This window comes from Topomyia yanbarensis, chromosome 2, assembly GCF_030247195.1.
Source record: "Topomyia yanbarensis strain Yona2022 chromosome 2, ASM3024719v1, whole genome shotgun sequence".
Taxonomy (NCBI): Eukaryota; Metazoa; Arthropoda; class Insecta; order Diptera; family Culicidae; genus Topomyia; species Topomyia yanbarensis.
The window spans coordinates 52,733,806-52,754,976 of NC_080671.1; the positions used below are offsets into that span (position 1 = coordinate 52,733,806).

Here is a 21,171-nt window from a genome sequence, read left to right on the forward strand (position 1 = left end):
GTGTTCTTTAGAGAGTTTTACACATAAAACATCTTATATATCAAGATACCTTGAGGTAATCCTTAGATACAGTCATTTGAAGCAAAAAATTCAAAATTTCTCATCATGTTTTTTTCTATATCTCAGTAACCAAGCAGAATATCAAAATTCTGAAAACGCCACTTTGTAGAGATTTTTTAGACACGTGATGTGGCATATCTAACTCAGTTTACCCCAAAATGGCGTTTGTCATAAGATAGCACAACAGCGACGATATTTCAAAAATTCCTTTAATTTTTAAATTTTAATTTTTTTATTTTAATTTAATTTTTTTACTTTAAATAATTTAGTTTTAGAATGTATTTCAAAATGGTTTTTAAATTCAGAATTCTCATGAAAAATTGTGCTTCAAAATGCAGATGTTTTTAAGTTGTTTTAGATTTTTTTCGACATAACATATTACTTCGTGAAATTACGATCCTTTCATAAGTTATTCACGTTCGTTCATCAAACCCAATATGTTCTGGTTGTAACGTGACAGATCATTGAGAATACTCCATAAACAAAGTTTTTCTTCAGGAAAACTATATTTCAAACTCTTCCTTGTTTTCCAAGCTTCAACTTAAAACTGTGTTCATGCGAATTTGGGGGCCAACAGAACAGACTTTCTCAATTTAGTCGGGCAACCTCCAAGCTCACTGCGAAAATTGTGTAACGTGACAGACGTATTAAAATGACAATAACACGAAAACCGCTAATGATAGAAAATAACTTTCTGTAGAAAAAATGTGCGGTTAAGTGACCTTAATAATGTGCAGTTGGGATAGAATCTAGTTTTATCGTTTTTGCTGACTTATCTAATGAAATATGCGTAAAAATGTAACATGACAGACAGAAGCCTTGACCACATAGAGATTTCCGGATGTACATGGGCGTTTGTAGGTTCCCGCTTGAGACTGCGTTTATAATTTAATTAGTGCTACAACATTCATTTAATCACCAAGGTGTTTTTATGCTTATGACACCGCGGGCCTTGGTGTGAGTGGATAATCGCGAAGGTCTTAAGCGTTTGCATGTTAAAGTACATAATGCTAGAAGAGAGTGAGATTCTCCATATCACTACAGTTTCTGGTCATGTCGTCATGGAACGTGTAGTCTAGTGAATATGTGCGTCAGTTTGTTTTGGTCCGAATGAAGGCATGAGTCTAGGCTTCTAGGACCGGACGTAACCGATTCATGATCGCGTAAGCGGAGAGTAATGCTTGAAACCGCCTTTGAAAATTTGTAGGTGCTAAATTGTTCACCAAATTAACGGGGTGTTCTAATGTTGGCGAGATCACTGGCGTAAGTATGTGTGGATCATTGCAATTGCAAGTTCGCGTTTGTGACCAGGTTTATGTTACTGCTAAGGCCACGAGTGTTTGTACGTTTGGAATGAAATAGATTATGAGTATATATGAGAGGATAAGCAATTGATTGTGTTAGTGAGTGTTAGTATGAATACAATTTAAGAAGTAGTAATAAAAGGAAAATTAACATGCCGAATAAAGAAAAAAAGATGCAAAGATATGAAGAAGAAACGTATAAATTGACCGATATTACTTCTGGTGCACATGAATAGTGGGAAAGCAAACTACTAGAAGTACAACAAAAACCGACTAATAAAGTAGAAGAAAAGAACACATGTAACATGCAATCAAACTAGTTGAACTCGTCTAAATGCCAGAAAATGGTATTTATTTACCATCAACGACAACTGAATTCTGTTAGAATTTTATCATGCTATGCTGACCGGGAATGGATGATTCAAGTGCGTCGGTAAACTAATTGTACCTTAATTTATCCATTTCGATCTTCTACAATCAATCGAATTGAATGCACGAATTGACCGACCCACTATTCTATCATATACGTCAGTTCTACATCTATTCCCTAACCTATGTGCCACGAATACTCAGACGAACACATACACAGATAGATAAACGACTAGCACATAACAATTCTACACTAGTACTATAAACTACAATCATTATAAAACAACGCCAGCCTATGCGCTGTTGAGGCCGTTACAGCGGTGCGATGGTTTACGGTCGTGGGTGTGTTGATAATGGGGTGCATCTCGGGTAAAGCTGAAGTCCGTAATGTGCGATCGACGAGCATTCTTTTTGTCCAGGGCAAAGTCGTTTCCCTGACTGATGGTGTGTTGAATTAGTATTGTTTTTTACCCTAATTTGGCTATTTTTTCGTCGGCATATGGTGGTGAATTATCTATCAAATTAGATTTTTTTTAAATTGTTTATTTTTTCGTCAATCCTATATACTTCACATTACAGTTCAAACATGGGATACTGTTGTTTTGATTTGTCGAGAATAAAATTTTAATATTGGAAAATTCATCTATATTCCAGAATTCCCGTTGTACGTAATTTTTGCATTGGTCGTGTATAATGATACGTGGTTATCAACTGATGGGTCTTGAACTGCGCCAAACACTGAGAAATCAAGGGTGTTGGTTTTACGTGTTTGTTCCGTCGAAAAGGGGATGAGCGGAGATCAAAGATGTTGGGGAATGGTTTTTTAATTCAACGTTAAGGACTTGTCAAGTATTTGGTCATTACTCGGTTTATGAGCGATGTTGGATAGCTGATAGACTGCGTGTTTTTTACTGATCGATTGATTTGATAGTATCTGTGTTAGCTAGAGATTCCTGGGTAGGGAAAGTTATGAAAATTAGAGCCATAGTACTCAAGTGACACAAGGATGTGAAGTAAACAGATCGGAAAACTAGAAGTGGCAGGGTCATTAGAACAGGATATCACAGTAAAGATGAACTTGTCTGTCTATACCAGGACACATGCTAGTGAACTCGGGTGATTCGTAGTTATGCTGCCTAAGCTCGACCCTCATTAGCAGAAGACAAAAGTTAAGTCCGTACGATATTAAGCCTGTTCTAATGACCCTGCCACTTCTAGTTTTCCGAGCTGTTTACTTCACATCCCTGCTCTCACTTGAGTACTATGGCTCTAATTTTCATAACTTTCCCTGCCCAGTAATCTCTAGCTAATTGAATGTCGTTAAAATGCAAAAATAAAAGAAAATGCGACTAACATAGGAAAAAAGAAAATGTAAAAATCTGTAATAAAGAAAGTATAGAATAATACGTTTTTTTCAAAAGTTCGTCCACACAACCGATCACTAGCGTCATTTTTTTCGCAGTCACTAAGGGCCTAAAATGAAACCAGTAGGACTTGATGAAGTGCATATTCAATATTGCATATTGCATTTTACCAATATAGTCCACCGAATAGAATATGTGCTCCAGGATAAACATCTGTTCATTTGGGGCGATGTATTTTTGAAATCTTACTACGCAAATATGTCCAACATACGAGCTTAGCACATCTTAATCGTAACCGTTTTATTGCAAATGCTTCAAATTAACCAAAAGTGTGTATGCATGAAAAACTTGTAGGGTACGGTATGCATATAGGCTAGATGCCATGAACATGCCTTCAATCATATACATTTGGAGCTACATTAGATGTTGCTTCAAGCTATTCTCAACTCCTATTCGACAGGTTTCATGACGCCACCCACGTTACCGGCTTGCTAAGGCCAAACTGATGTCGAATCCAAACATGTCAAACGTTATTCTAGCGCATATAAGGTTCCATAGCATTTTTTTCCCTAAAACTATTGAGGTCAAGAAACACGAACAACCTGTTTTGATATGTGCTTCTCTCGAAGCACTAGAAGCTACTCAGTTTCTTAGAAGATTTACAACAATCCAACTACATGACCAAGATAGCTGAAGAACGAAGATATATCAAATTTTAATTTGTCACCGTTAACTGAAAATGTACCAATAACATCAGTTATTCAGTTAATAGTTATAGTTATAACTATTAGTGCCCAAATGGAAGGTAGTACTACCAGTTATTAGCCTTACTTGTTTTTATGAGGATGATCGGTAAGCACGAGTATGAGGTAATCAGCGATTGCAAAGTCTGTCGAAATGGGGGTTCAAGAAACGGGCTGTAGGAACGAGTAAAGATGAGCAAGGAATTTCAGTAACGCAACAGGGACATTTTTGATAAAACTATATTCTTTATTTAAATTTCTTTCATAAACGCAGTATACTAAGTCATCTCAAACACATAATACTACGACCCTCGTCCTTAAGATATTTGGCGGAGGTCAAAAGCAATATTCAATCTTCAGTCAATGAAATCTTGCAAACCCTACAAAGCATCGGATTTAGATGGACGGAACATTAAATGGAGTTATACTTTAGGGTAAGTGTCGGTATGTAGTTACGTTGACCAGTCTGAAGCGTACAGTCCAATCAGTCCGTCTTTTCATCAGAAAAATATGGGAAAGGTGTTAGATTCGCACATACGAATTGAATTGCCCAACAGGCAACCACTGGATAATACACTGTTTGCCTATCAAAACAAAGATTGCGCAATATTACTCTTCATCGACCCTGATGAAGCAATCAAAAATACTGCTTTCGAATCGATTCTGCGTGCTGCTGAAGGATAGAAGATAGAGCGTTCCATTGTGGAAGCGATTACTAGCAGGCGACCACCATGAGAACCACTAGAGACTGTCCTAAAGGAGGAGTACTGTCACACCTCCTGTGGTCTCTGGTAGTAGACGGATACCTGAATGAACTAGAAGTTCTGGGATCTACTTGAAGCTGCTAGAAACGTAGCATGGCAATGGTGAAAAGGGGAGTATTAATCGCCCCAATTCCATTTGTAGCTGTCTGGAATGATGGTTTTAAATCTACAAGCTTTACCAGTTATTGGTCGTTTATGGATGCAATACATACTCATGGAAGGTCATACTACTAAGTCGAATGAAGGTTGATTTCAACTGCTTTTCATGATAATCCAAGAACTGTCTAAAATACTGATCAGTTTTACAATTAGTGTTATTAACTCTCTGGAATACTGGTTTTAAACCTGCAAGCGTTACCAGTTATTGGTCGGTTATAATATTAAGTTGAATGAGGGTTGAGTTCAACTCCAAGAACTGTCTGAAATACAGATCGTTTTTTTAATTAGTATTATGAAAAAACCTGTTTTAATCCACCTAGCGGTACAATTGTGCCTTTCTCATTTCTCTAAACTATGGCACGGAGGCTTTTTATGTTCAACATAATTGTGGAAATGTCCATTACCTTCTTAGTACACTTTGCATTTATACACAATAGCTTGCAAGCCACGAACTTGATGAGCTACGTGTCGACGGTGAAACACTTGAAACAAAAAAATATCATACTTCATTAGCCTAATCAGCATTAGATCAATGTTATCTGCTTGCTAACTCATTTTGTCATGCGGGGGTTGGTATGTGAGGAGGGCGAAAGTCCCATGAACGAACGACTCCCCAGCATAAATTGGTATGCTTTGTGATATAGTGGTGGTTTAAAGATGATGGGGTTGATGGGGAGGGGTATGAGGGCTGAGGGGTGATTTAAGGAGATTTTTAAGGGAGGGGAGTGAACGGTAGAGGGGGGGGGGGTGTAACCCCTCTCCTTAAACCATCAACTACGCCCCTGTTTAAATCCTGAAACCTTATGCGAGTCAAAAAAAAATTTGGCCGGGATTAGGTTGACGTTTTTCAGAACCTTTCTATATGAGAAAGGCAAAAATGTGCCAAAATCCAAAAAAGTGAATAGTCGTCAATTTTTTTTTCGAGTTTGCATCAAAGCTCGACGTTTCATGCACCTTGAAGACATTTAGCATCAAAAATAAAAATTCTATTTTTAATTTTTCCTATAGTTTATATGAGAAATTTCTGTGTGGCCGCACTCTGAAACCCGTAATTCCGGAACCAGAATTCCGATCGATCCAAAATTCAATAGCAGCCGATGGGAAGGTTGCACCTTTCATTTGAGACTAAGTTTGTCCATCGGTCCAGCCATCTCTGACATTATTTGACACATACGCACATACATACACACACACACATACACACACATACACACACATACACACACATACAGACTTTTTCCGATCTCGACGAACTGCGTCGTATGGGATATGACACTCGGCCCTCCGGGCCGGGAAGAGGTTGACGTTTTTCAGAGTGATTGCATAACCTTTCTATATGAGAAAGGCAAAACGTTGCATGGCGCTTGTCCAAAATTTTATACACTATTTGCATTGACAACTGCTGATCTGCGATGTCTTACAAGAAGTTCTGTTTAATGATTAAACATACTAAAATAGAATCTTGTTTTTAATCTGCAAGTCAATGCGCTTTAATATGGTATATTTCACCCCAAGGCGAAAATTGAATGAAACTATTTTATGCACGAATCATGAAAAGCCTAGCCATTATAAGTTAAAGTATTTGCGATGCAACTTCTTCTCACCCACTTATCAATAGATCGCCGCTAAAACGGTAACCCACAAGTGCCCTCATGGAAAACAGTAGTGTTTTAAAAAGTAATATTTTGGAAAAAATGCGCTAGTAACTTTAAAATTAGAGGAGTTTATAGTTGGCGTCTTGAAATAAGATGAGCTAAAAAAATTTAAAATCCGCTTAAAAAGTTTATTTTCAGATCTTACTAAAATTAGAACCACCCTACTTGTTATTTAAAAGAAAATAAAAGTCTGACAAGGTAAAACAACATTCACATATTAAAAAGTGAAGGTAATTAGGTTTAGTAAAGAGTAAAAATTCCAGCTAAATTTGCATCCTAGACCACTTGGTTGCATGATGTTACCAAAAGCCAACTGTGTCGAAAACAGTTACACGTTACACTTCGTACTATTATTTTCGGCACTATTCCAATTAAAGCAACACTCCCGACTGTCGGCTGCCCGGAGCTGAAGTTGGGTTTTTGGAAACCAAATTAATTCAACAAACGATAAATCTATCATAAATTCTCGGCAGTCGGCTGCCCAGAGCAATAAACACATGATAACACCTCTGAGAGTTGCATAGATTGTATCACTTATCAAGGTGAATCCAGATTTGTGTGACTCTTTACCCCTTCCTACTAACAAAAAGTCCTTCCCGTGGCAGATGCAGAGGTATACACGGTCTCCATAACAACGTTTGCTGCACTAACATTCCTTTCCTTCCCCGATGACTGTAAGGACGTGGTCGGCGCCGTTATTGACATTGCAAAGTATAGAACTCTCGAAACGTGCACATTGAGAATGGCTGCTACTCCCAGGCTCCAGTCATTGATTCTCTGTGCGCTTTCGCTTGCTCTGGTCAATCACGGAGTAGTAACTACGAATTGTACGGTCATCATGATCATACAATATTCCAATATTTTTAACTAATACGTCGATTGTGCCCGATACATTATGACGACTAAGCTCACGACTCAAACGTTGGCTTTTACGTCCCTTCTGCGGATTCCAGCAGTATGTACTATGTTGAACCAGTTATTCGCCAACAGTCCATAAATCATACCGGGTACCCGTGCGATGGCGCAACAAAATTGGCACACCGCCCACGGTGCTGATGACAATCGGGACTCTCATAAAACATTTTCGCTTACCTATCTATCGGTCGAACAAGACTCTATACTTTTTTGTCCGCCCCTTTTGACAAGCGCGGGTGAAATCTATCAATGCAAATCGTTCCATTGGCAATTCCTGGCCTGGGCTCGGTAATGGAGTGCGGAAAAATATTACAACTACACTCCACTTAGGCCTATCTGCGTTTGCGATCGCCGGACAACACCAAAGACGAATGTGATCACGATATGATTAGTATTTTTGCGCGCCAAAGTCCCCGTAAACACATAGATTGATCTCTGCGAGAGGTGTATGTTTGTGGTCGACGAACCTGGGCTCCATCTGTGCCAAACGGTGCTCCCTTGTAATCTCCTATATACGGTCGGTAACAGCTGCTGCAGCCTTTGGTACCATTCCATTGAAACAAATTGCGACTATGTTGGCATAGAAGGCAGCATAGGGGAAAGCAGAGAGGTGGGGGGGGGGGCACACGCACACTTTCGAACGTTATTGCTTGCAATCATGCTTACATACATATACGCCCTTTCGCTAAGGTGCAAAATTGCGGCAGCTATTCGGCGAAGACACGCGAGTGGATAAATTGCACCAATTCCAATTCAAACGAATCCAATCAGCTGCTGCGCAATAGCAGCGTTACCCTGTGGGCTTCGCAAAGCTAAATTCCAGGAATGGGTGGACTAAGTAATGCGACGAGCTCTCCTCAGATAGCTATTATGGCCAATGCGAAGTTGCTTCCAGGGAGAGAGTAGATTGCCGTTGAAGCAAATATGGTTAGCCCGTATTGAGTAATTGGGCCCGTCATGGAAAGCAACACATTCCTCCTGCCTTCCAATGGTGCATATAAGCTTTTCTAAAAAAAGTACAAGTATCTTTCACTTTAAGAAAATTGTAATTGGTTGAGCAGCGATCTAAAGCACGTTTGGGAATTTTTATATTTACGAAACGGTACATATGGAACGTGGCTGTCTGAGAGGATAATTACACTGTTCGACAAAAAAACAACTTGGGTGTGCTGAGACCACACTTTTTTTTCGGAAAGTATAAAAATGATAAAATGTGACGTTTTCCGATTGTCTGTAGTACATCAGAATCGGATTTATTTAGCATTTGATAATTTGTTGTATAATGTAAATTGCTGAATCGAATTTGATTTTCTATACAAGGTTTTGTTTTCAAGTTATGCACATTTAAGTTAATACTACTCTACTACATATTATAAAAAAAAGTTCCTTACGGTCCAGATCGCATGATTTCGAAATCTTCAACTTTGTTCAGTGGCTTCGAACCAGTTTTTTAACATAATAAAGCTTTTGCATTCATAATTTTGGTAAATAAACACCTAAAAGTAGTTTTGGAGAACTAAATCTTCAAACACATTATTTAGAGGCTTGATGTCCTCAGTGAAGTCGTTGTTTTAATCAGTTCGTTCATTTGTGAAGTTTTTGAGAATGCTGTTACAAAGAGCTTTGTTAAAGAGATGAGGTCTTTATGTATGTGTATTTCATTGTTCTAAACATGGCTCCAACATATTTAAGAGTTACATAACCAGAAATATTAGAGCAACTTGTGTTAAACAGTTCTTTTTCGCAAAAACCTAATATATCTCAATACCCTGCCGTTTAAAGTTTGGATGGGATTTAATATGGGAAAATCGATTATTGTCCATTTAGGTTAATAAAGATCGTTATTTCACTGAATATGAAAAACTGGTTTTATAAAACTGTAGATCAAACCTAGGTGGCAAGCTACGAGTTTTCATAAAATAGTTATAACGATCTAAAAACTTTTGATTCAAAACTATTGCAGATATTCATTATTTCTTCCAGCGCTGCCAGTGGACCACCGTCATCGACGTTTTAAACTAAAATCAATGGAAAGCAGCGACTTACTGACGTAGTGCGACGGTATGAAATATTCAGAATGAATCGCTTGGATAGCATGGATGTAGTCAGAAAATGAAAAGAAGAGCAGGAGAGCGTGTACTGAATTTCTGATTCGGCCAACTGGGATCTTAGAGGACAATTTTTTCTGGAATTTTTGCGAATTGCGCTTCAAAAATAAAATCAATCTGACAATATCATTAAACTGCTCAATCATTTTACACGCATTCATTTCGTGACTCTTATGACTATGATTTACCCATTCCCAGACTACGTTTTGTACTTAGGACGATCAGTTTCCTGCGTGTCAATACCGCAAACAATCTGGAAACAAAAATATCTACCGCAACCAAGTTCAGAAACTAGAAGAAATTGTTTGCTAATCATTATCATTTGCTAAGCCAACAGTAAACGCGCATCTAGACGTGTCAAATAAACGAATTGTAAAAACTTCGCCATACCCAACAAACATTTAGTGGTTTTATAAACGCTTTAACAGGTGCTTTATTCAGCTCTAGCTGAACATTGTAAATATACGTGTAATCACATATCGTTTATTCCACCCTTAACCTTCAAAAAGGCAACCGGGTCCCAGAGGCCCGGCACGTTACAATTTTTTAGTTACAAAAAATGTGTATGCAGTATATGCTTGGGCATGGAAATTTTGATAAGTAGCTTTGAAATCTATAACAAAAATAAAGAATTGTGAAATTTTCATCGATGGAGTGATGCGCAGCTATGTTTGAATTTTTTGCATGCACAAAAAGGCAAGCCGGGTCTGGCATTTACTAGGAATACCACGGGTTTTATACATTAATATTTATCTGAAAAAAACATTTTAATGAGTTCATCTTCATATTAGCAGGAATTTTTTACATGTTTTGATTGATTTTATCTTTTTACCTTTTCTTATAAGAAAAAAATCTTGAAAGTTTGAGCGAATTCTATACATTTCTTTTATAAGAAATGTAAAAATAGCATACGATAATGACGTGTGTCATATTTTTTGGGTAAATACTTTTATGTCAACCACTGTGGTCTACTTGACAATTATTTGGATACAACATAACCTAACTCTGTCGTTATTGCCTATTTTTGTTGTCTATTCTTTGTGTTATAGTTGTCGTAATTATTCAAATTGTAGGATCTAAAAGCAACAACAAATTGAAATGGCTATAAAACGATATGCCCATGTTTTCAATCGTCTCAAAGAATCTGAAATAATGGAAGAAATTCGAGCAAATTCAACAGCAGACCATGCCGAAGCTGATATGCTAAACGAGGAAGAAGATGCGAATGATATTGCTTCCGACAATGAATCTGATGCAGACTGGGAAGAAGAATCTAAATATGTACTCCGGTTATGCATCAGAAGAAATTAATAGCAACCCAGAAACATTTATTGGTCGTGTTCAAACGAAATGGAGCTCAGAACCAATTGACAGTCGACGTGATCTTCCGTATACTCACCTTTGACCTTTTTACATCCATCGCCTTATACGCTGAAATCGGGATTTGTTGCGTGTTCGTACTCATCATCCTGTAATTCCGGAACCGGAAGTCGGATCAATTAGAAATTCAACAGCAACCAATGGGAATGCTGTACGTTTAATTTGAAACCAAGTTTGTAAAAATCGGTAAAGAATTCGCTGAGAAATAGGTATGACATTATCTTAGGAACTTGGTAAGTTCCCCCGGGGCATCAAGAACCGCCATAGCTGGCCAATTTGATCGAAGTGCCTTCGGTGGGTCTTTAATGATCTAGACATGCAAAGCCAAGTAATGTTGCACATATTTTAATATATATTGCATCATTTGGACATCATGGTGGTATCAGTTTCTATGGAAATTTGCTGTGTGATTGTACCCTTCAACACGTAACTCCAGAACCGAAAGTCGGATCAATAAAAAAAAATCAATAGCGACCGATGGGAAGGCTGCACCTTTCATTTAAGACTAAATTTGTACAAATCGGTCCAGCCACCTCAGAGAAAAATCGGTGAGATTGTTTGCCACATACATACATCCATATATAAATACATACACACACACATACAGACATTTTACGATCTCGACGAACTGAGTCGAATGGTATAAGAGATTTGGCCCTGCGGGTCTCGGTTAAAAAGTCGAAATTTCGACCGATTGCATAACCTTTCTATATGAGAAAGGCAAAAAGGAGCTTGAATTTAGACGGGCCTGAGAGGCCCGGCTTGCCCTTTAATGTTAGGATTTTAGCTTGCCTTCACAAGGGTTAAGCATCTGGATTTGGAGAATTTATTCAGCTTGTCTGATTAAGGCACATTAAAGAACAATTCTGCAACACTTATACAGCCTGAAGAAAACCACAGTTCAGCTTTCTCAATAAACCTTTTCGTTACCGCTATTCAGCTGAGAGAATTATCATAGGAAAATTATTAAAAAAAGACATTTATTTCAAGTTACACACGCCATCAATCTCTTTGGAAGCCATATTCTTTTATTAGTGTTACGTTATAGTTAGAGAAAAATTGTATTACCTTGTTGGATATCATATCACGTACCTGGATCCGAACCAGCAACCTGTTGAATACTAAGCACTTACCTTACTGTCTGCATCAATCTTGCATACATCGTATGCTTAAGATTTCACCGATGTACCGACAAGTCTAGGCTGCTGAATAGAGTCTGTACAAAGGATACAGTAGCCTTCTATAGATTTGAGTGAACCTAGTTGGCTTGGGTTCGAATCCCAACCTACGATAATTTTTTTTATTTTAATTTTTTTTATTTAATAATTTTTAGAACATTCGGGAATTTTAAATTAGACAATTTACTTATTTCAAAAACTGATTATTGTATTCGTGTTTGTTTCCAAGGTGAGGACTTATGGTTTAGAACATTTAGATAAGTAAAACCATTTAGATTAGTAAAAATGGGTGTTATATGAAAGTGGTGGTAACTGAATGATGGATTGAAGCCATTTATAATTCTAAGGTGGCAATCTCCTCAATTTATTTACCGCTCCCTGCCAAATGATAACCTTTCCATTGTAATTTTTTTGGTAAGCGGATATCGCTGTTCGAATTCAATAGTTTAATTATTTATATCAATTAAGTTCGCCAGCGTAAATAATCATTGTACCTTTAGAAAAAAATCATGGTAACAATGCTGGTGTCAAAAATTTATAGCAACGTTGGAACAAAAAGTTTCTCTTGTGTTCAATATGAGAATATTCATGTTTCACAAGTAAACAGATCGTTTCGAATTAAAAGGCAAATTTACATAAACAAGGGCGCGTGTGACTTGGTAAGCTTGCACATTGAAAAATCGTGTATTTCCCGTGCTGAAAACTCAGTAGATATAAAAAAACTAAATAAACTTTCTTTATTCGTTTATTGATCTATTGTTCCTTAACTGTAATATATGCGAAACACCTCAATTGAAATATATCGAAAAAATAAAAAAATCCTTCACTTAAGAGTAAAAAAAAATAATGTGCGTGTATTGGGATTCGAACCCAGGTCGGTTGCCATTCGTCATGATTTGCTAATCGTGCCAATTTTTGTACTAGTTACAATTACCTTTATAAAACACATAATTCAGCTAAAAGTCAAAGGTGGTATAACGGCAAATATAAAGGTAGAAACGACCTTTTGAAGACATGTAGTGCAGCTTAATGATTAAAGGTAATACTATTGGTAACAGCATCATTTATTCAACGCGTAATTCAGTCTAATTAAGATGGTTGTATAAAAGCTTTAATATTGTCGCTGTTACATTTATTAGCAGTATAGTTCAGCCTAGTTGGAACTGGCGAATACTGGATTTTAAATAGGCTGAATAAACTGTTAATGTTTAAATAGTTCAGCTAAAGTTTTATACAGCTTACATAACCTGCTTTTAATCAACACGTAGTCTTATAGTTCAGCTCCTAATGTTTGTTGGGTAGGTCTTCGAAAAAAAATTGAATCACTGATTTTTTTATTTTTATTTATTTTTCAAAGAATTTATTCACCACGATACTAGATGTAAGCTTAACGGAACCGTTGATCTTTTATAATACCACCTAATAAACAAAGAAAATCATAATCTTGGATATTAGAGTCTCTTTTTTGGTGTTGAAGCATTGCTCTATAGCTCCTGGGTTCTTCCGTTTACTTCCATCAATGCGTTGGTTTTGTGAGTTTCAATAGCTATTCAATTTAGGTATTCTTTTGTTTTGTAATTTAAGATTGTGAATATGTTTTCTTCGTAACTTGGTCATGTTGATTTCTAAAAGCTGGGTACAGTCATCGTTTGTTGGGCATTTGATGCTGATTGTACAGTTTTTGCTGGTTGCTCAGTAGATTGTGATTAACTGAAGATGTTGAAGTCTGCATGCTGAATTTAATTGTAATAAATGCTTTTCTCTTCGATTAGAAGGCGTATTTATGATTTTCATAGGTAACATTTAACTTTGATGGAACACCCGAAGTTTGACGTTTATCATTCATCGCGTTTGTAAACCAGAGCAACATGTTGTTTTGTAGTGCTCTAATGTAACATTTATCGGCTACGTAGCTAAGATCTTATTTGTATAAATATTAAATTGATTCAAAGAAACTATTGTGTTTCTGAAACTGTTGGATAACATCTTTCATTTTGTTTTTGGTAGAGCTTTTAGCTGTGTTCGCTTAATCGATGAGAGACGAGTAAAAAAGACGAACAAACTGAAAGATGGATGGATATTGTAGAGCGAATTAGTTATAAATTTAGAACGGAAAACAAGATCTGGGCAGCATGAGCGGAAAGAAATCTGACGAAATCGTTAGATGGATGAGTGTCGAAATATTCTTTACATTCCTGACACATTTAAAAAAAATCACTCGAGCTTCAGAAGATTCGCCAGTGCTCCTATTGCTTGATAATTGTCATTCGCATTGATCATTGGTCGCGCTCGAATTCCACCAGTCTAACGGCATATTTGTTCTGTCGTTCCCTTCACACTGCAGCCATCGATGACAGCCATTGAATGTCTCTGTATTCAGCCCATGTCCAAATTGTTCGAATTGGATGTTAATGAATCCCGGTCGATCGATGATAAACCTCGAACTTCCTAAAATTATCACCAGAAGTCCAAAGCTTTGAGCTGCGGTGTAAAATATTAAAACCGAATTGACGAAGTGCGGAATTTGACCACTTGATGCTGATGTATTTCAAGAGGCCATTTTCAGTCACAGACAGACCGAAACGACATCGATTGCCGGAAGTCCGATTTTTATGCTTGAAGTTTATATCCGGTTTTTATATTCTAATATATTTGAAACGGGCTTTACAAAGCATGTTCCGTCCTTGCGACTTTTATTTTCGGTCGCTCAATTCAAGAAGTTAAATAATACTAACTCCCGCAGTATTGAACGATATGTTCAAATTCTTGCACTATTTGGTTGAAATTTCAACTATCTTCTACTAAATTTCAAAGTCATCTAGCATAAGAGTAAATATTTGTTTTGATTTTTTTGTTAGCGACATTCTGATTGGTTCCAATTATTCACTGGGTGTCGCGTAATAAGGCTGTGGCCTAAGTCATGTCTGTATTTGGTTTGCACTTAAATCTTTATCTATAAAAGAACGAACATCGATTTAGTAGCTTACAATTTTAGAGTTGATGAACTGCTTCGAATGGAGCGATTCGTTATTTTTGGTGATCGGAAAAGTCAGCAAAACTCCATAGTTTACAGGAAATTAGGAGCCTGGGTATGCATAAAAATCGGAACCAATATAAAACAAAGCGATAATGCCAAAAGGAAATGAGACCAACGTACACGAATTTACATTCTCGCTTCCATTTAGTGTTGATAATAAGGTTTCTTACATTTACCATCCGTTGAAGTCGACGAAAGTCGCAATGCTTAACAGTTATTGAATTCAAAGTGGCCTAGATTTCGAAATAAAAGAAGGTGCCACATTTTAAAAATACCTTCTACTGCAATGAGACATCAGTTTGAGCATTCAGTTTCACTTTGAAGCGTTTCTCGAATCTTTTGAAAAATATATTCTAGTACCGGTACTTTACCGGTACTACCGGTACTGGGGGCTTCAGTGCTGCAGTACCGGTTCTCGCCAAAATGGGTCGGTACTGCGAACCCTAATTGCCATGGTTGAAAAAGAAGTAAAGAGGCAGCGGCTCATGAATCAAAGAGGCGCGATCGACCTCCGAAGAAGGGAGGAAAAATGGAAGTAGCTCAGATTGAATCTCATGTATCACCATAGACTAGCTTGCCAACGCGATCTAGTAAACGCATACCAGGACAACAAACAAATTACTTCGAACAAGACTCGAATTCCGATAAATTTATTTAGTATAGTTTGAATCGAAATTTCCTTAAAAGCTAATCAAATTATATTGAAACATACTGGAATGACTTTTCATTACTTCTGTTGCGAAATAAAAGTGTCCGAATTAGACGAGGGTTGGGGTAATTAAGACCTTTTGCAATCTTTTGTTCTAGAGTGCATAGACACACTCTGATAAGAGATAGCTAAAAGTCATCTGAGAAAAAAATGTGCGCTATCGGTCAGGCTTTCAGAAAAAAAGAATCTTTCTGTAAATCGGTTGACAAGGTACCATTCTATAGTTAAATAACTCTTACTAGGTCCGAATTGGTAAGTAATCGCTTTTCATTATATTGTGTTGTTTTTGGAATGCCGTGTTTCGTTGGAAGGAGCAATGAATAATAAAATCGTTCAACTGCCGTTTGATTCAATTAAACATATGCAACAGTCCCGACTGTCGGCTGCCCGGAGCTGAAGTTGATAAATCTATCATAAATTCTCGGAAGCCGGCTGCTCAGAGAAATAAACACATGATAACACTATTGAGAGTTGCATAGACGGTATCACTCATCAAGGTGAATTCAGATTTGTTTAATTGTATACCCCATACGTTTCCGAGCTCTCGGACGAACCAGATCGTTTTCTTGTGCCGTGCATAGAGTGAATAAATATATATACATTGCCAGTGAAGGTCAACCATTGTTAGAGGCAGTCTTTGTTCGCCGGTGCCTAGGCTGGTAAAGTGAATAGTGGAATAGCCGGACATGCCGCTATATAAGCTAAGTATTTTTTTTCATTTCCCTTTCCCCCGGTCGTTGCTTCTTAGATCCCTTTCCCCTGAATATAAATTTCATCTCTCGTTTACAGCCACCACGTGTTATCCTCGTGCCTAAATGGCCGCGAAGTAACATTGAATGGGAATGATATTCCCATGGATTTACTGGATAAACCCGAAATCACTCCCTCCCCTGATTCCCCCAGTCCTCCTCGCATTAAAACATACCCATCCAGTTCAAATGGACCCTGGGTGGTCTATTTCCGGCCCATCACGAAATCGCTTAATATTTTAGAGATCTCACGGGAGCTGACTGCTAACTACCCGGCCGTAGCTCAGATAACACGTGTTAGAGCTAATAAACTACGCATATTAGTGAATGACCACGACCAGGCAAACCAGATTGCTCGAAGCGAGTGTTTTACAAAGCAATTTAAGGCGTATGTACCTTGTATGGCAGTGGAGATCGATGGGGTCGTCACCGAACCGCCGAAGTACGGGGTTGGTTGCTTTAAGGACCCCTCACTTCAACACGTGAAGATTCTGGAATGCAAGCAGCTGTATTCAGCAAAAACCGAGAATAATAAGACAACTTATTCATTGTCAGACTCGCTTTGGGGGACTTTCTCCGGGTCTTCCCTCCCCAACTATGTCCTCCTGGGTAAGGTTCGTCTACCTGTTGTTTGTACCGCGGGTAATGAACTGCAGCAATTGCAAGCCCAGGCCCAGCAGCTTTTGTGGCAATAAGAAAAGGTGCGGCAAATGCGAGGGGGAGCATGAGGATGACGCTTGCGGTAGAGAAATTGAAAAGTGTATTTACTGCGGGGGCCTCCCTCATGATCTTAAATCATGCCCCGCGTACAAACAGCGCGGGGATACAATTAAGCGCTCCCTTAAGGAACGCTCGAAGCGCTGTAATGCAGAAATTCTTAAAAATGCTTCGCCATCAGTCCTTTCCGAAAATTCCTTTGCTCTTTTGGCTTGCGTTGAGCGAGAATCTGACGACCCACAAGAGGGAACATCTTTTGTTAACCCAGGGGAATCCAGGAAGAGGAGAAATCTAGCCTCCCCTAGATGGCCTCGTAAGGGTGCCAAGGTGTCGTCTCCTCAGAGTGCGCCAACTACAATCAATAAATCCAACGGAAGTGCTGCCCTAAAGCCGAAGCAAGTTGCTCCAGGACTTGGAAATTTTAATTCTAACAAGGAGTACCCACCACTTCCAGGGACACCAGAAATCCCAAGTGTCCCCTTTATTCAACCAGACACTCAGTCCAGTAACGGACTAATGAAATTTTCTGACATCGTGGACTTAATTTTCACAGCTTTCAATGTAACTGATCCTCTTAAAAGCCTTCTGATACGTTTTCTCCCTATAGTGCAAACATTTTTGAAGCAGTTGACTACTAAATGGCCCCTCCTTGCAGCGATCGTATCCTTCGATGGCTACGTCATCGAACGAGGTCACCGATTTGATCACTGTTCTACAGTGGAACAGCAGAAGTATCCTCCCGAAAATCGATTCTTCTAAATTTTTACTAAATAGTTTAAAATGTGATGTTTTCGCATTATGTGAAACTTGGTTAACTTCCGATATAAATCTCAACTTCCACGACTTTAATGGAATTCGTCTGGATCGAGAAAACCCCTATGGAGGAGTACTTTTGGGGATTAAAAAGTGCTATTTTTTCAATCGAATTAACCTCCCTTCGACACCAGGCATTAAAATTGTTGCTTGTCAAGTTCTAATCAAAGGCAAAGACCTTTGCATTGCTTCCATCTGCATTCCTCCTAGAGCCTCGGTACGGTATGGGGTTGTCTTCACGATGATATTAGATCAACATTAATCCAAGATCTTTGCGACAATTTCAACATGACCATCTTAAGCACGGGAGAAATGACGCGGATTCCTACACCACCAGCACGCGCGAGCGCGTTGGATTTATCGCTATGCTCGACATCGCTACAGTTAGATTGCTTATGGAAGGTGATCCCTGATCCCAGGGGGCGATCATTTGCTTATCGCAATTTCAATTGCTAACGGTTCAAGACCATCGGAAACAATCAATGTATCGTATGACCTCACACGGAACATTGATTGGAAGAGTTACGCGACCGCGATATCCGTTAAAATCGAATCCACTCAACAGCTTCCTCCGGAGGAAGAGTACAGGTTTTTGGCTGGCTTGATTCTCGACAGTGCGAATCAAGCTCAGACTAAACCAGTACCCAGCACGAATACCCATGGACGGTCTCTCACCCTGTGGTGGGATAAGGTGTGCTCAGAGCTGTACGCGGAGAAGTCCACTTCATATAAGGCCTTCCGGGAAGACGGGTTACCCGCTAGCTATCAACAGTACGCGTCGTTAGAAAGGCGAATGAAGAGTCTAATGAAAGCCAAAAAACGCAGTTATTGGCTCCGGTTCGTCGACGGGTTAACGAGAGAAACAGCGATGAGCACTCTTTGGGGTACGGCTCGATGTATGCGTAACCGAAACATTACCAACGAAAACGTGGAATATCTGAATATCTTGACCAAGCATAAGTCTTCGTTAAAAAAAATCAAATTTGTATTCTGTGTTCCTAGTTTTAGGATAGCTGCAATTTTTACTCTTTATTGAAACTTATGTCCTCCATCTCGTAAATACAATTGTATCCCTAGTTTTAAGATATCTGTGAAATTTCTCATAAATATTTTTTCCCCGTTTGTGTACCAAACTATATTTTTAGTTTTAAGATAACTGTAAAATATTTCGTAAAATACTATTACTTCCCTCTTGTATGTCAACTGAATCCCTTGTTTTAAAATTTGTCATAAAAAAATCTGTTGTCCGTCTATTGTATATAGAATCTCATTTCTAGTCTTAAGATAGCTGTAATTTTTTTCTCTTTCATAAAAAAAAATTCAACATTGTAACCTCCTAGTTTTAAAATATCCAAAATGTAAAAACAAGAGAATTTGGCACCGCCAAGCTAACGCATTTGTGCCTATCACATAAACGAAATGAATAAAAAAAACTCTTTACCCCATCCCACTAACAAGAACTGCTTCCCGTGGCAAACGTGGTGATGCGGAGGTATACACGGTCTCCATAACAACGTTTGTTACCTTTTCCGATGACTGTAAGGATGTGACCGGCGCCGTTATTGACATTTCAACGTATACTACTAATTTTCAATGGTTTTGATATACTTTTCTATATAAAAATCCAGTTAACAAATTTTCTATTGCGATTAGAGCTATGTTCACCTGTTATAAAATGTTAAGATATGTCTAAAGAAAAACCTTTGTTGATACGTGGGGATGTAGGGCCAAATAAATCAGAGTGTAAGTGATCCTGCTATGGAAACATAGCAAAAACACGATTTTTGATTGGAGACATCTCCAAATCATGTCCAAATTATGTCCATTTTGGCAAAAGTTTTTAAATTCACACCTAAAACAAAAATCTGAGCTGACCCATGTATATTTCAAAACTTTTTAATAATGTGGAGAGATCTAATGTATCATATGTAAAGACAAGTTGTTGGCAGTTGTAAATCATTAGTATTTGAAGTCTGCCAATGTGTCAATAAATTTTTATCATTTTGGGAGTGAGTTTAGATTCAAGGGAAAGTTGTTGGCAGTTGAAAATCAATAGTAGTAGTAGTAGTAGCAGCAATATCAGCATTTTAATATGAAGCTTATTCCCAAAATGTTCAAAAATTATCTTTTTTGACACATTGGCATGTGCATTGAGAATGTCCAAAACTATTGATTTGCGTCTGCCATCAACTTGCCTTTCAATGTAAAACTCACTCACATAAAGTTGAAAAAATCCACATTAGCGGACCCCCTTGTGCATTGAGAATGTACAAAACTATTGATTTTCATCTGCCAACAACTTGTCTTACAATGTAAACATCATTCCCAGAAAGTTGATAATTTCTCCATTTTGGCACATTGGCAGACCCACATGTACATTGGAAATGTCTAAAACTATTGATTTTCAACTGCCAATTACTTGCCTTGAAATATAAACTTCATTCCCAAAATGTTGAAAATTTTACTTGTTTGACCCATTGGCGAACCCCCCTGTGCATTGAAAAAGTCCAAAACAATTGGTTTTCATTTACCAAAAAAATGCCCGCCAAAATAAAACTCATTGCCATATTGTTGAAAAATTTTCCATTTTGAATATCATTTTTTTTACATTTCACTCGCAAGCGCCGGGTAGCCCTACATCCTCGAGAATTTTGTTAAAAACATCTTCCCAAATTATCATTTTTTTGGGATATATTACAATCTACTATGTATTGAAAGCTTGTACGCTTACTAGCGCCACAGCGTCACTCTTACTGACGGTACCTGTGCGAAAAAATAAACTCGATACAGTTGGTTACACTTTTGCTTCACTTTACGAGCAACTATTATCACTATGCATTTCGGAAAAATTACTCTAGCTACAAATTTCGGAACATTAACCAGATTGACTCATTCGATACCAACGCGGCTCAATGGTCTAGGGGTATGATTCTCGCTTTGGGTGCGAGAGGTCCCTGGTTCAAATCCCGGTTGAGCCCATATTTTTTTTATGTATTCAAAATATGATTATTTTGTTTGACGATTAGTTCAATTTGATTACAGTTTGACCTTTTGTATCAAACTAACCCAGTTGGGAACCCCACTACTTTTTGCGAGAGAGAGACAATGATCATCAGAAAATTGAGGACAACAACGTGTTCCAAAAGG

At 38.0% G+C, this 21,171-nt stretch overlaps 1 protein-coding gene and 1 non-coding gene across 2 annotated transcripts in view; one reads left to right on the forward strand and one right to left on the reverse strand.

Annotated features, from left to right (window-relative positions):
* Positions 1-21,171, reverse strand: part of LOC131684958 (bone morphogenetic protein receptor type-1B) — a 550,923-nt gene that overhangs the window by 201,523 nt on the left and 328,229 nt on the right. The gene's annotated exons all lie outside the window — the stretch shown is intronic.
* Positions 20,931-21,002, forward strand: Trnap-ugg (transfer RNA proline (anticodon UGG)). The gene has a single exon. It is a non-coding gene; the product is annotated as a tRNA-Pro (tRNA).